Raw genomic sequence first — 16,362 nt, 5'->3', positions numbered from 1 at the left:
TCTATCATTCTATTCTTTTTCTTTCTATCATTCTATCGTCTGTCTGTCTGTCATTCTTTTTCCATCATTTGTTTTTCTGTCATTCTGTTGTTCTCATTCTATCATTTTTCTAGCATTCTTTTTCTATTCTGTTTTTCTATCATTCTATCATTTTTTTCTATCTTTCTATTGTTTTTCTATTCTATCTGTCTGTCATTCTGTCTATCATTCTGTCATTTTTCTATCATTTTGTTCTTTTTCTATCATTTTTTTCTATCGTTCTATATCATTCTGTTGTCTGTCGTTCTGTCTATCTTTCTATTGTTCTTTTTCTATCATTCTATTTTTCCTATCATTTTTTTCATTCTATTGTTCTTTCTATCGTTCTTTATCATTCTATCGTTTTCATTCTGTTCTTTTTCTATCGTTCTTTTCTATCGTTCTATATAATTCTATCATCTGTCTGTCATTCTGTCTCATTCTATTGTTCTTTTTCTATCATTCTATTGTTTTTTTCTATCATTCTATCATTTTTTTTCATTCTATTCTTTCTATTGTTGTTGTTCTATCATTCCATATCAATCTACCTGTCTACCATTCTATCTGTTGTCTTTCTGTCTGTCGTTCTTTGTCTATTCTGTCGTTTTTTTCTGTTGATCATTCTATATCATTCCATCTGTTTGTCATTCTCTCTATCACAGTTCTTGAAATTTCATTTAATGTTCTCCTACCCTCCATTCCAATACTGATATCAATTCCACCTTGTGTTTGCTGCCTCAATTCAAATTCCATTCAAATTCAGAAATCAAGCTGGTATTCAATTCAGAATGGTGCACGATCCCGCTACATAGAAAATGAATTCCATTTTTTTTTTTCTATTGTAGGAATGAGTTTCAATACTTTTTTGGACATGTTTGTTTACCTTCCTGACTTTTATGATGACACTCTTTTTCCAAATGCTTCTGCTTTTAGCACATGTAAAAGTCCATCTCTTCCACCATCGAGGCTGAACTGGCATAACCCCTGAACGCTGTGATTGTTTACGTAGCTTTTCTGAATCCTTGTATTCCTTCCCGTCCTCGTCTAAAAAACAAATGCTGAGGTGTATGTGGTCAAGACTTCCAGCTTTCACTAGCGTGGTGTGTGGGCTGACTTTGAGAGTGTTTGCCACTTTGAGTGGTTTATATGGTTACCCAACAATATTTTATTTATTTTTTTTTTTTTTGGTGCACCATCTCTGTTTTCCCCATGTTCCCCTCTGGTTTTCTGATGTACTCCGACCATTTGGTTCCCTGGTGCTTTCGGACTAGAGCATAAGTTGCGGTGGGCATTCATGTGGAACCCAGGCAGCAATACAGGATGAATTATTCAGCACATGTGTTTTATTCATATTTTTGTCCTTGCAATTTTGTCGAGCATGTCCACTCTGTCTTTCTGGCCCTTCTTTTGCTTTCAGTGTCACAAAACAATGGTAAATGTTTGAATTTGTTATGGTATGAGAATGATGATTTCTTCATTGTGGTTATGGAAATATAATATGTTAGATTTTACAAGTAGTAGAAGCCAAACATTCATTATTCAGTTGCTTCTAATGTAGAGTATCAAGCTGTATATCTAAGAGCTCAAGATGCAGATGTCTTTTATTGTGTAGCTATCCTGCTTAAACATTAAACATCCGCCGCAGAAAAGCTCTCCACCCTCTCTAGTACTTAAGTAAATGTCATTAGCCAAGGCTGGTCCAGCTACTGAAACCCTTTCAACGTAAGCCTCTCGTACAGTTGACCCTATTAGTAGCTTGTTGATGGAGCTGAAAACAGGCTATTGATTAATTGATTTTGTGCACACTAATGGATGGCCAAGCCCAATAAAGATAATTGCCTCTTGGATTAACCTTTTTGTTGCAGAGATTTGAAAAAACTAAACTGATTCAGTCTTTAGATATGACACTAATTCTTTGAGGAAAAGCTGATGATAAGGTCATGTAGCAGTCGTCTGTCTCGGTCAGAAATAAAAAGTCATTTCTTTCGTCACCATGCTGACCTTTCTCTCTCATTCTGTCAGATGAAGAGATCAGGAAGAGTCTCAGACTCGCCATTTGTCTCAGATCACTTTTGTACATCTTTCAAGTCTTAATAAAAAAATGTGTGTACCATTTTGATAAAAAAGAAGAAAAATCTTCTACCCACCTCTTTATGTGGATTCAATTAGTTTTTGGTTTGTTGCAATGACTATTCTATAAAATCGCTAAAAAAAATTTATAAAAATAGTCTGTTTTCACAGCATTTTTTTCCAATTTACTGTTATATTATATCTGTATTCTTATGTCCATCCATCCATCCATCCATCCACCCATCGTGCAGAAATGTGCAAAATCGATGGCCATCCATCCAGTCCCATCCCATCCAATCCCATCCATTGTGCAGAAATGTGCAAAATGGATGGCATTCCAATCCATCCATCCAATCCCATCCCACTTTGGTACATCTTTTCAAGTCTTAACAAAAAACTATTTTGATAGAAAAATACTTCTTTATAAAGTATTGGGTACTGATTATTTTCCATCCATCCAATTCCCAATCCATTCCCATCCATCCATCCATCCATCCATCCATCCATCCATCCAATTCCCATCCATCCATCCATCCATCCATCCATCCATCCATCCATCCATCCATCCATCCATCCCAATCCATCTATCCATCCATCCCAATCATCCATTCCATCTCATCCCAATCCATTCCCATTCCCATCCCAATCCATTCCCATCCCAATCCATTCGCTTCCCAATCCATCTATCCATCTATCCATCCATCCCAATCCATTCCCATCCCAATCCATCTATCCATCCATCCCAATCCATTCCCATCCATCAATTCCCATCCATCAATTCCCATCCATCCATCCATCCCAATCCATTCCCATCCCAATCCATTCCATTCCCATCCCAATCCATCTATCCATCCATCCCAATCCATTCCCATCCCAATCCATTCCCATTCCCATCCCAATCCATTCGCTTCCCAATCCATCTATCCATTCCCATCCCAATCCATCTATCCATCCATCCCAATCCATTCCCATCCGTCCGTTCGTCCATCCATCCGTCCGTATTCACTACTGGAGTAAATCTTATTTACCAGTGTGCTTTATTGATTTTTTTTTTAAATTTTATTTTATGTGTTATTCTCAAGAGTAAAAAGACTTCTTCACTTCTCTAAAAAAAAAAAATCTCATTGTCTCATGTCACTCTATACGCTCTATAGTCACTAAGCAACTGAAGCAGAAATGGGAGACTGTTTTTGGACTGAAAGGATTCTGTAAGCCTGTCAGACATTTTTTAAATTGACTATTTGTTTTTTGCTATGCAGCAAAAATAAATAAACACTTTAAAATAGTTATTGTATTTTGTCTTAATATGGTGCTCTGGTTTCTGTAAACATGTTTCTTACAGCCATCTGACAGCTGTGGTCTCCTGTCTGGCAGTGACTGACAGGGCCTACTTGTCCTTATCAAAACTGCAGTAGGGATTTGTGCTCTGTCAATCATCCAGCTTGTTGAAGGTGTCAGTAGCTTGATGCTCCTATAGAATCAGTTCAAACTGTGAACCACAGCAAAAAATACACCTGGTGCTGGAAATGTGCTCTGTAAACGTTACTAAGATGCTCTTTTGCATTACTCATATTGTGATATAAATTTTTGGTCATATCACCTACCCCTATTGACTAGAAAAATCTTTATTCGGGGGCAGCCCTAAAAAATTATTCCATATGGAAAAAAGGAATGGAAGGAGAACAGCAAACATCCCAACTTAATCAAGGTGACATTATACTATGCTAATTTCTGCCATTACTTGCCTGGTAAGTCCTTTCCTGATTGCAGATGGCAGACTTTACAGCTTTTTCAGTAGCTCTAGTGCCCTGGGCACAGCCGTAAATCACACACAACTGCGAAAGGGGATCAGATCACGCTCAGGTCAACTTACTCGGCAGAAAGCGTTGAGTGTCCTCTGTGAACTGAAGGGCCAAAGCTGGGTTTTGCCTCAAGGGTGCTATTCAGCAAAATCATCGATGCACACCCATCACATTCCACTAAGTCAATGCACCTGGGAAAGGACCCGAACCTGTCTGGGATCGGAGTAGAGAACCTTAATTATGCTGTACGCCCGGGAGGGTACGTGGCAACCTGGAAAACTTCATTATGGGAGACACAAGAGGATAGCAGCAGTTCAACACTCACTCCTCTAATGATGTTGTCAGAACTGCTACAGGTTTTCCTTTCACCTTTTTTCCCTTAAATGTCCCCTTTTCAGCAGCCTGACTCACCGAATACAATTATGTTCCAGGAAAAGCCTGGGACTGCTGGTGAAAAGCTGAATAGCAGGAAAAAACTGTCAGGCTCAAAGGTGGAAGGAGCCCATTTGTGGCTGTAATTTAGCACATGAGTGAATTGCACTATGGTTATTGTAGGTGCTCCGTCGACTGGATCTGGGGCGGCATTGCTTGTGACCCTGAGAGATACAAGACGAAGAAGTGCGGTTCTGGGTACATGCTAGTTGGACGTCTGTTGGGCAGCAACACCTCATCTGGGGCCCCATTTATCCTGTGCATCTTGTCAGCGGGAAAGAAAGCCGAGTCAGCAGAATTTGTTTAAAAGGGACCTTCACTTAAAATAAACAGCTAGCGAGGCAATAGCCAGAAACTAGAGCAGTATATAGCCTCCGTTTACCAGGCTCACAGTTTAGAAAATGGAGATCCAAAGCATCCAACTATGCAAACAAGTCAGCCCAAGTCTTTTTTTTTTTTTTTTTAAATCAGGATCTCTACAAAAGGCATTTGCATGTCATCAGTGTACAAATTGGCTTCCCAATTCCCCAGCCACAGACAGTTTGGCCAGCGTCCATCATCGCAGTTGCCAAAAACAAGTGATTCAGAATATGTCAGGAAGGACTTGGTCTTTCCACCCACCTCCAGAGTTTCTGCATTCACCATAACAGAGAGAGCAAGAACAAAACCAATCCAGCTCTCCAGAAAAATCAATCAAGCTCAAAGCAAAAAGAGAATGGGGGGAAACTGGCATTAGTCTGATGATTTTCTATAGAGCTGTGGAGACGTGCTTCTGTAATTAGACACTGCCTTTATTAACGTTTTCAACCGGGGGCTTTAATGAAAGGAAATGAAGGGCCCAACCTCACAGGGAGGAGAGGCAATTGTGCCAAATCTACAGAGATCGAGCTGCTGTGAGGGAACGTTCCAGCACAGCAGCATCTATCAATGCCCAGGAAAAGATTTGCAATGCCAAGCCAGTGCCGTTGTGCCCTCCCACTGGATCGGAGCACAAAAGATTGCAGGGGGAAAAGCCCTCATCAGGCCTTTCTTAGCCTCTGGACTTTATTTGCTGCATTGTGTTGTGAAGAGCTCTTGGCAGGCTGTAGATTCTTGGAAGTGGGGCGAGGGTGCTTTTTTTCCCCCCTTCTTGCTACATGCCCATTAATCAAACCTTCTCCAATCACTGCCAATACCACTGTCTGTGATTCCCAAAGCTGAACTGTCTGTCACAGTGCTGGAAAATCCATCTGTTCTCATTGTAAATGATAGCCATATCTCAATTTCAATCTAAGACACATAGTGGAGAGGAAAATGATCTAGGTGGGAATCAGTGAAGTGCACAGATTCTCAAATGTGTCCTTGTAGGACCTTGTTATGGGTTGAAGGGAGAAAAGCCTTAACACTTGCCATGCAATACGATTGTCAGTCCTTTGAGTGCAATTCTGTATAGACTAAGTTTAGTAGGGGTCATATGATGCCAGGGTTGCCAGGTCTGCGTTTTTTTTTTTTTTTTTTTTTTTTTTTTTTTCCCTACATCTGACATCATTTGTAGCGTGCCTCCCATCCAATAATCGCAAAAGGCTTTGTCTTAGCTTTCAGATTCTGTCCATTTTATCATGCAATTCAAACAATAAATGGCACCTCAGTTCAAGCAGCAGCACAAGTCTTTTGCTCCATTTTTAAAGAAGTTATATCACAAAAACATGCATGAACATCAGAAGGTATGTTGAAAGATACAGTACAACTTACCGAAATCCGTATCATCTCTCATCTAATCTCTCAATCTGTGTTTCAACCATGGAAAGATGTCAATAAAACAGCTTGTGAAAAATAGCTGTTTCCATCCAAAGTTGCAAATTTAACTTGTGCCCAAATTTGGAAGATTGCATCAAACGTTTGAGAATAAAGCACTGTTTCCATTCAGTGAATCGAAGAGAACAAAATCGTCACTTTCTGATAAACTGGCACTAAATATCACCAAGAAAAATGGAAGTTGCAGTATAGAGGCCAATGAATAAAATAATTTCCATCCCATCTCAAAGTCTTTTTTGATGTGCATCAAGGAATTTATTTGAAAAAAGTGTTTCCATCATAGTTTATGCACATGTTTTTGTATCGCATAAATTTATCCGACTCTTGGCATTTCCATCCAGCATTTTTTTTTTTTATGCGATATCCCAAAATGTGGATGCAAACACATCCCAAACCCATGCATTATGGTCCAGAGATTGCCTCTGTCAACGTTAGTTTACCAACAGTAAAATTAGTTTGGTTAAAAATAGCTGGCACCCTAAGGGTTAAACTATTAGCATCCGTGTTATACACCTGCGAGAAGCGTTGCTATGGTTGTAAGTCTCAATCTTTGAGAGTTTTTTTTTTTTTTTTTTTTAAATTAACTGAGTTAATTAGTAGTCTTATAAACAGCCAAGTAGTCAAATCAAAGCTACGTCTCTGGGTGCAAATATTATTTTGTCCAAAAATAGCCAAAGGATTTAAAATGTTAGCAAATGTGTTTCTTGTTTACACTTGCAGAGAACTGAATTGTTGCTATGGTTATTACTGTCTTTGCAAATTTAACAGTGTTAGTATGAGCTAATTAGTAGTCTGATACAGTCATTAAGTAGCTACATCTTTGAATCCAAATGTTAATTTAGTCAAAAATGGCTTGCACCAAAAGAGTTAAACTATTAACAGCTATGTTTCATGTTTACACCTGTAGGACATTGAAACGTTGTGATTATCGCTGTCAATCATCATGAGTTTAGCAGTGCTAAAAATTAAGCTAATTAGTAGCCCGATAAACCGCCATTGAAGTATATAATTCAAAGCAATGTAGTTTTTTTGAGATATCTGCTTTATCATTGCCTATCCCAAAAACCGCTTTGCCCTTTAGTAAGACAATCCGTTGAACTTTGACTCACCTGTTATTGACTAATATGATTAAACCTCAGTAAGTTTTAGGAAGTGAAAGATGGATACTGTGCATAATGACTCACGGTGACTGAGCTGGCTCTGTTGTTCTCTAGGGAGTGTTGTAACACCAAGGAGAGGAAGTGATGCTTCAGATTTTTTAATTAAACTTCAACCCTCTGGGGAAGAAGCAATCTTATCAATGCTCTGTGGTCAATAAATGGCCACCGCAGCCGTTTAGAAGGCCTCTATAGTGAACGTCCCCAGACCAAAAGGTTTCATATTTGGTAGATGCTTGGCACAAATGCTAAAAATACAAGATCTATGATTTGGCAAGTTTTTTTTCATTTAATGTAAGATTTATGCTCTGTTTAGATCACACATGGGTCTCATTTGGCACATGGTTTAGGAGGAAAATGTTGGGAGAAGACCATCTAAATATATTAGAATGTTTATTTTTGTGTGCATCCTTCTTGACTTTGAGACTTCGATATTTATCACGATACTCATTTAAAATTAATGGGTAAAGAAATATTTGTTAGACCTTGAGAATGAATGTAAACATGTAAACTTGTTTTTTCTTAATTAAACTCCACAGAGTAACTACGTTTTAATTTAGGGCCCGATTAAATCCTTTGTATTTTCCCCCAAATACTTTGTTTTCAGTGTTTTATGATTTAGTCAAGCTTTAAAAATGTAATCGAATGAAAAATTTCAATCAATTTACAACAAAACATTGCATTTTTAATTTTTGTCAAATAAGATGCTGCACAACAAAACCGTATCGATTTAAAACTTTGATGAAAAAATATCTCAATATAATATAATTATTACTTTGAGAAGTACATTTTAGTATACAGTAGTGATATATTTGTCAAAACTTCGGCTTAATTTGAAGAAAATATATTTGACAGTTTGTCATAAAGATCTAAGTTTGTTTCAGTGTGTTTCAAGGTAGTTTTTCTCAAATGAAACGGTGAAAAGCTTGTGAAGTTAGATTAATCCATATCAAGTAAAAATGTCCATCATCGTTATCAATGTAAATTTACTTCTCCATATGATATCGTTTATCGCCCACCCCTACTCTGAGGAATTGTCTAGACTCAAGCAACTTTAAGGCTTCTGCATTACAAATTACACTTCATAACTGGTTTTCTAGATGCAGTTAAAGTGCGACACTGGATTATGATAGATTTTCTTGCTAAAATCATCATTTTAGTCTAGGACTTTGCTTAATCTTTGTCTGGGAAACCTGCCCAAAATGGTTTACCTTGTTCCTGTCAAGTTCATTTTAAGAATACCATCTTTTGGCTATTTTTCACAATGACTAAAGCATTTGGCTCGGGTGGTAAAGTTATTTTATTTCACGCAGTGCATGATCTGCCCACCATTACTCTGTCTGTAGCCCATCTGGTGAACAGGCAGGTAGGAGTCTTCGCAGAATCGGGTCTGTGAATTCCAGTCCCACTGTGCCTCATTAGGAGAGGTTTGGGGAAAGAGGGGGGTCACGTTATCACGTTATGTGAAGTGTGTTTGTCGCTCTGCAGATATTCCAGCAAGTCTCAGGAGAACAGGTAAATTTCAACATCCTTATAAGTGCATCACCATGTGGTTTCGTATACATACGAGAAGAATGCACTCCGTTTTTTAGGTCTGAGTTGAGTTGGGGGATATTGTAAATCAGTCCGGCTCCACCTCTTCCTTTCATCTGTCCGCTAGCACAATTTTCCTCACTTCCTGCCCTACAAGGATGGAGGAAATCCAAACAGATTGTTTTGTTTCTCTGGGATGCTGTGATCGGATTCCTTACTAGCTCTGTGGGAAATTCCCAGCTGATCCGGTGCAGACTAGATCAAGATGGACAGCACAGGAAACAGACATCATTCACAATCACTTAATGCTTTTCATTGGCTGTTGATGCTTGTGTTGATGGACATTTTGTGTATTTTTGCAATTTTTTGCTGATTGAAACTTGCTTTTTGTGATGTTTTCTGCATTGTTGTTGCAAATTCTGCTGCTTTGTCCCAAAGATAGTCTTCAACGAAGATAAAATTCAACAAGACTGGCTCTGGCAGTCAGTGATGTTCTGCATCGTATGTCTATTATTTTCCAGCAAAAGTGTGTTTATTATGAATTGCATGAGTTGCATTCTAACTGTACCATTTACCAGATCGTGGTGTTTTGTCTTTTATAAAAGAAACACTTTTGAACTTTTGTGGCTTGGCTAGAGAAAAAGATGTCAGGTAATGTAAAAACTACTTTGCATGTGCATGAAGAAAAACAGCTTATTTTTGAGCCTGTGAGCTTTTTATTAACAATCCAGATGTAGTCCTGAATGTTTTGTTTTGGTGGAGAGATGAGATGCAACTATAATTGCAAAAGAAGAATATGAAAAACACTTCAGACAGTAATATTACAAAAATAACTTCATTTGTGGTGCTTCTGACATTGGAACATGAAATAGCTTGGCTGTGGCAGTACAAACAGGTTCAGGTGTCTCGGCTGAAGTGTTTGTGGACGTGGCGGTGGCAGTTGTGAATGGTTGTCCTTTGGCGGCCCACCAGGCATGAGGCCGTCTGCGTGTCGTGAAGGGTCTTGCCCCCTGTGGATGTGTGTCTGGTCCTCACGGTGACCCACACAGAGACACCAGCACTGACCCCTCCTCTGCCTTTAGAAATGTCCCTGGTTCCATTGGACATCTCTGCTGTAAAGCACAAACATGGTAGAGGCCAGACACTGTCTTTTTAGAATAGTTAGTTTGTGTAATCTTTTAGAATCTTATAATGTTTTATGTTATGTTTCGCTATGTGTCGCTACGTGTCATTTTGTTGTGTCGTCATGTTACGTGTGGTTATGTTATGTTAAGTGTCATTATGTTATGTTTTATGTTACATGTCGTCATGTTGTTACGTGTTATGTTACATGTCATTATGTTATGTTTTGTTACGTGTCGTTATGTTATGTTACGTGTCGTTATGTTACATGTCGTTATGTTACGTGTCGTTATGTTACGTGTCGTTATGTTACGTGTCGTTATGTTACGTTACGTGTCGTTATGTTTTGTTACGTGTCGTTATGTTATGTGACTTTATGTAAAGCACAAACATGGTAAAGGTCAGACACTGTCTTTTTAGAATAGTTAGTTTGTGTAATCTTTTAGAATCTTATAATGTTTTATGTTACGTTTCATTATGTTATGTGACGCTGTGTCGTTTTGTTTTGTCATGTTACGTGTCGTTATGTTAAGTGTCATTGTTATGTTACGTGTCGTTATGTTACTTGTCATTGTTTTGTTACGTGTCGTTGTTACGTGTCGTTGTTACGTGTCGTTGTTACGTGTCGTTGTTACGTGTCGTTGTTACGTGTCGTTGTTACGTGTCGTTGTTACGTGTCGTTGTGTTACGTGTCGTTATGTTACGTTACGTGTCGTTATGTTACGTTACGTGTCGTTATGTTACGTTACGTGTCGTTATGTTTTGTTACGTGACGTTATGTAAAGCACAAACATGGTAAAGGTCAGACACTGTCTTTTTTAGAATAGTTAGTTTGTGTAATCTTTTAGAATCTTATAATGTTTTATGTTACGTTTCGTTATGTTATGTGACGCTGTGTCGTTTTGTTTTGTCACGTTACATGTCGTTATGTTACGTTACGTGTCGTTATGTTACGTTACGTGTCGTTATGTTACGTTACGTGTCGTTATGTTTTGTTACGTGACGTTATGTTATGTGACTTTATGTAAAGCACAAACATGGTAAAGGTCAGACACTGTCTTTTTTAGAATAGTTAGTTTGTGTAATCTTTTAGAATCTTATAATGTTTTATGTTACGTTTCGTTATGTTATGTGACGCTGTGTCGTTTTGTTTTGTCACGTTACATGTCGTTATGTTACGTTACGTGTCGTTATGTTACGTTACGTGTCGTTATGTTACGTTACGTGTCGTTATGTTACGTTACGTGTCGTTATGTTTTGTTACGTGACGTTATGTTATGTGACTTTATGTAAAGCACAAACATGGTAAAGGTCAGACACTGTATTTTTAGAATAGTTAGTTTGTGTAATCTTTTAGAATCTTATAATGTTTTATGTTACGTTTCGTTATGTGATGTGTCGCTGTGTCGTTTTGTTGTCATGTTACGTGTCGTTATGTTAAGTGTCATTATGTTATGTTACGTGTCGTTATGTTACTTGTAATTGTTTTGTTACGTGTCGTTGTGTTAAGTGTCGTTGTGTTAAGTGTCGTTGTGTTAAGTGTCGTTGTGTTAAGTGTCGTTGTGTTAAGTGTCGTTGTGTTAAGTGTCGTTGTGTTACGTGACGTTGTGTTACGTGACGTTATGTTTTGTTACGTGACGTTATGTTTTGTTACGTGACGTTATGTTTTGTTACGTGACGTTATGTTTTGTTACGTTACGTGTCATTGTTAGGTTTTATGTTACGTGTCGTGTCATTATTTTATGTTATGTTGCGTGTCGATATATTTTGTTACGTGTCGTTACGTGTCATGTTATGTGTTGTTGTGCCATGTTGTTATGTGTCATGTTATGTCATTGTTACGTTAAGTGATATTTGTCATTGTTATCTCGTTATGTGTTGTACCATGTTGTTATTACGAATTTTCACAGCATTAAAACAAATCATATGGTCCTATTTTATTATAATCTCAATTTTTAGCAGGACAATTAATCATCAGCGCAAAATCCATGACTGTGATGGGTCTAGCATATCTTAAAATACTGCTGTAGTCATTTTATTCATTCTAAGCAAAGTATTTTCTCTTTTTGTTGGGTAGATTTACTATTTCCACTTTTATTTCTCTCTCACTTTGTATGTATCTCTAAAGAAAGCCTGGACTTTCTGTCCTCTCACCTCGTGAACTCCTCTTTCGTCCTTCAGATCGCACCTCCTCTCATACTTCCATAACTGAATAAAACAAGTTTGACATTTTCTACCTCGACCTTCTGTGGTTCTCTTTATCTCGTTTTGTTGTTGTGGAGCCATTAGAGGAAACCCACCGTGTTTTTTGATGATGCTGGATGGATCCTGAGGGGGAAAAGCAAGACTCGCAAGGCAATGATGGGCATCTGTATGTAAAGAGCTGTAGATATGTAAATGACCGACTGAATGACATTTGAATGGCCTTGCTTTTTTCAGTGGCCGTGTTGAATAGCTGGTGGATGTACTGCGATTTGAATGGACTGTGGAATGCGTGGTGTTTGTGTGTGGATGCGATGTGATGTGCATTGGGAAGGATTTCGAGATGCAGACATATATAACAATTGTGTGTCATGGTTCGCTCATCTTGGAAACAGGATTTTTCTATTTGACGATTTGAATGATTCTGAAACCTTAATGTTTTCAGTGATGTCACTAGAAAGCAAGGAGAATTAAATCGTTTCTTTAAATCAGGGGGTTTCAACCTCAAAAGATTATTAAACTCTTCACAGTACTTTTAGAGGTGGAATAAATGCAATCCAATAATCAGCCTTAACTGTTAAAGACAAATACTAAACAATCAAATATGTTGTAACATGTTTCATTAATTTATTTTTGTAAGAAAATTACTGATTTACAGATTTATCATTTGTTCACCTCTAAAGTTTTTTTTTTTTTTTTTTTTTTTTTTTTTTTTTCAGTTGATGTCCCCAAATCCTCTTATTTTGCAACCTTTCCTCACCAACCACCTGTCATATTTGACTTTTTAAAATATTTTTTTATTAATTTTTTTTATTTATTTTTATTTTATTTTTTTTTTATCAGTTTTATCAGTTTTATTTTGTTCCCCCTCATTATCCGCATTATCAGCCCATGTTTGCATAACTTCAGAGTTCAGAAACTTGGCCAAACTTGATGTGAGCTACCGTTGGCATGCTGGAAGTGAGCCAATCATAACAGAGGTCATTTGCATGAAACCTTAAAGGTACAGTAGCAAAAAAGGACCGTTTAAAGTCACTATGAAATCAAAATTGACCATTCTTAGCATGATTATATCATTACTTTTTGTAAATCCATGTAATCTTGAAATTAGAATAACTTCCCCTCCCTCTTCTCTGATGATGAGGGCGGGGCAACCTGTCACTCACATGAGATCCACCAATAGCAAACCATCCAATTAATTCCCCACAGACAAAATCAAGCCCCGCCCTACATTTGTTCTTGTTTGCGAAGCAGTTTTACTTGGATATACAGCACAATAGTGACGAAAAACTAGTGCAACTTCCATTTCATAACAACTTTTAATTCTAAGGGTCAAAAGAATACTGCAAAATAGTTATGTAAAAGCCAACTTATGACTCTTATCGGTGGCAGAAACATTATAAATAGACTTCAGGTGAAAATAAATGTTAGAAAATGTATTTTTGTCACCTAACATCACAGATCTGCTGACATCTGCTCGCTCCATTGTTGGAGTGATTTAAGAGAGCGTGTGAGGTTTGTGTACTGTATGTAGTGTGGTTCATGTGGTGTATTGAGTTTCACAGGGCCCTGGGGATTCTTTTATTGTCTTGGGTAACGTTGCACTACTGTTATTTCGGTTAGCCTCAGTTTGTACTTTCATTTCATTTTTGAAACTGAGGCTTTTACACCAATTAAAGCGGCATCTATCTCTTTCAAACTATTTTCTAGCATTTAACAGTTGAATCTTTATGCAGTTCTCTCTGTGTGGAAGCGTTCTCGGTGATTACATCTCTCGTTTTAGAGGACGCTCATTTAGTCACTGCATTTTTAAAGCTTTAAAGCAGAGTTATTTTTAAGTGCCGTCGTATATTCCAGTGCGGAGAGCCCCGCGTGCGATGCCGTGCTGTAAATGAGGCAACACGTGGATGCTGCTTATAGATCCAGTAGCAGATGATGAGCACTTTAGAGAGCTGACAGCTGGAACCGGAGTCTCTTTTTAGTTAAAGACTAAGAGTGTGTGAGTGAGAAAGTAAGGCTTACCGCATGTGCCCATGTTTATATGCAGGCATGAGCGTCTGACCCTTCCTGCATTCTTGAGCTCATAAGATGAGAGCGTATTTGCTCGTTTGTGTGTTTATTCTAGTCCAGCAGTGTGTTGATCACGGAGGAGCAGGTGGTGTTTGCCCGGTCTAGCCTTTGAGGGTCAAAAGTCATTCTGGGAAAAGAGCGGCCTGTCAAAGGGTTTGGAGACATACCGGTGTTCCTCTGTAGTCCGAGTAAGATCAATGAGAGGCCGGACTGTCTGACAGCGGAGCGGCACTGCGGTATTTTTACAGCATGGCTGACCCTGGATCAGCGTTCATGAGGAACCAATGAGATTCTGTGTTTTAGGCATGCCGTGCCTGAAGGGTTGTTTGGATAGTGATTCAATATGTTTCCTTGCTATGAAAAACGAAGCCAAAACAGCATTTCAATTCGCATTGGTCTTTTGCAAAACAGAACATGTATTGGGAAATAATGTTGAAATGTGTTAAAGGGTGCATAACGCACACAGTTTCTGCCAATCTTGTCAATCTTGAGTACCTATATAGAGTAGTAGTGCTTCCTTCATATCTCCAAAGAGTCTTTAGTTTTATCACACATACAAAATGACAAATCTTTCTCAAGTGCAGCGCTGCGGACAACTTCCGTAATAACCCGAACGAAGTACGTTGATGATCCCTTTATGATGTCATACAGGGCCATACACAAAAAAAACAAATTATACGATCCCTGAAGGAGTCTATTTGACATGAAATACTAATGCTCTGTTTGCATGAGAATCAAACTCTTTAACAGTGTAAAATATTCAGAATGCATGAAATGCCATTAAACGTGATTACGTAATGCGTGGCACATCGCAGAGCTAGTGCAAGACGAGCATTTGTGGTTAAAAAGTATACAAGTTTTTATTTTTTAGAAAATGGTCGATGGTTTGGGTTGATGTGCATCTGGGATCATGTAGAGCTCTTTGAAGCTGCACTGAAACTGGACCTTCAACCCTTTGGTCCCTGTTGAAGTCCACTATATGGAGAAAAATCCTGGAATATTTTCCTCACAAACCTTAATTTATTTTCAGCTGAAGACATGAAAATCTGGAGGTGAGTAAAATATCAGGAAATTGGAATTTTGAAGTATATATTTTTTTGTGTTTTTTGTTTTTTTATTGATCATAACATGAAAACAATTATAGGCTTATTGGTATTAGTCAGAATTTAAGGTTTAAAAATTCTGTTTTTATTGGATGTTGTCTTCAAGATGTTGATTCTGATTGGACAATCGAGGCATTCTGCAATTAAATAATTTTGAATAATGACCTCTAACTGTATAATTACTCCTTGTCGCATCTCTCCACTCTTTCTTTTCATTATAAAATCTCAAATCCACTTCATTATTTTTTATTTATTTGTCTCTTGTGTTTTTGAGATAATGTCTGGCTGACTGTCCCTGAATTCTCTGATAGAGCACTAAAGTACAATTAATACCCACTGACACACATATGCAACATCGATAATCCTCAAGAAACATAAATTAGCAGGGAGTTAGTGTCACGCCACTAACCTCAGAGACTGACCGTAGGCGGATTCTCAGCGGGATGTGCTTTGTCAAGATTTGTAAAGAGTCTGCTGGCAGTCTCACTGGAGTCATCGCTCCAATCAAGACAAGAACTGAAGACAAACAGTTACTCTGATGTGACCGTACATGCCAGGTGTAGAGATCTGTCTGATCCCTCAGAGTTAAGGGTCACGGCGGCGCCGTTATCTACAGCCCAGGGCAGGATTGCGATGGGGTGTGTAGTTAAGAGGAGAGATTTGGACCGGAGGGTCATTTGGTATGGATATCTAGTACTTCTGTGTACAGATTCCAGCACTTAAGTCGCCGTGTGTGTAGGAGTGTGTTTGATTTCCCTGAAGTTAAACAGCCAGCATTTCTTGCATTCTGAGCTGCCGTGTGTGTGGTGCGATAGAGTGAGCTGAACACGGTTTTTGCGTTTGAGGGAGAATTCATTAATGTGTGCATAGTTTGTCCTGTGTGTGTGTGTGTGTGTGTGTGTGTGTGTGTGTGTGTGTGTGTGTGTGTGTGTGTGTGTGTGTGTGTGTTGGGTTATCGGTTTTCTCTGGGCTTAAAGGATTAGTTCCCTCAAATATGAAAATACTGTTATTTATTCACCCTCATGTTGGTCCAAACCTGTATGACTTTATTTATTCCCT

General features: G+C 38.3%; 1 protein-coding gene and 1 long non-coding RNA gene across 2 annotated transcripts in view; one reads left to right on the top strand and one right to left on the bottom strand.

Moving 5' to 3' along the window:
* ext1b (exostosin glycosyltransferase 1b) overlaps positions 1–16,362 on the top strand; it is a 97,195-nt gene that overhangs the window by 14,550 nt on the left and 66,283 nt on the right. The gene's annotated exons all lie outside the window — the stretch shown is intronic.
* LOC125275119 lies at positions 6,657–16,217 on the bottom strand. Its single transcript, XR_007186386.1, has 2 exons — positions 14,153–16,217; positions 6,657–9,918 (listed from the first exon to the last, which is right to left on the bottom strand). It is a non-coding gene; the product is annotated as an uncharacterized LOC125275119 (long non-coding RNA).

The sequence above is a fragment of the Megalobrama amblycephala genome, linkage group LG9 (assembly GCF_018812025.1).
Source record: "Megalobrama amblycephala isolate DHTTF-2021 linkage group LG9, ASM1881202v1, whole genome shotgun sequence".
NCBI classification, from domain to species: Eukaryota; Metazoa; Chordata; class Actinopteri; order Cypriniformes; family Xenocyprididae; genus Megalobrama; species Megalobrama amblycephala.
This window is presented reverse-complemented; position numbering and strand designations above follow the sequence as displayed.